This window comes from Sinocyclocheilus anshuiensis, unplaced genomic scaffold, assembly GCF_001515605.1.
Source record: "Sinocyclocheilus anshuiensis isolate Anshui unplaced genomic scaffold, SAMN03320099.WGS_v1.1 scaffold1365, whole genome shotgun sequence".
Lineage (NCBI taxonomy): Eukaryota > Metazoa > Chordata > Actinopteri > Cypriniformes > Cyprinidae > Sinocyclocheilus > Sinocyclocheilus anshuiensis.
Window position 1 is genome coordinate 607435 of NW_015551032.1, and position 359 is coordinate 607793.

A 359-nucleotide genomic window follows, 5' to 3' on the forward strand; every position below is an offset into this window, starting at 1 on the left:
TGGGTTAAAGAATCACAAAAAAAAAAAAAAAAAGTAAAATACTGCAAAGACCTATTTTACATATAAACAAACTTAAATAGACACGCCTCATGATAAATGAAACGTGACACACTTCATCATATGAAAATACAGACTGTTCCGAAACCAACAGGAATGCAGTAATGTGAAGATATCAGTTTTCTTGTGTGTGTTGGAGAGAAATGCAGAGCTGACGTCATCGTGCACAGCATTATCTACATGTTGGTATATAAAATATCCTTTTCACTTATAAAGCCACAAATCAGACAGAGAAGAGGTTTCAATACCACTCTTCAGAACTGATACACACATGCAAAAAAAAAAAAAAAAAAAAAAAAAAA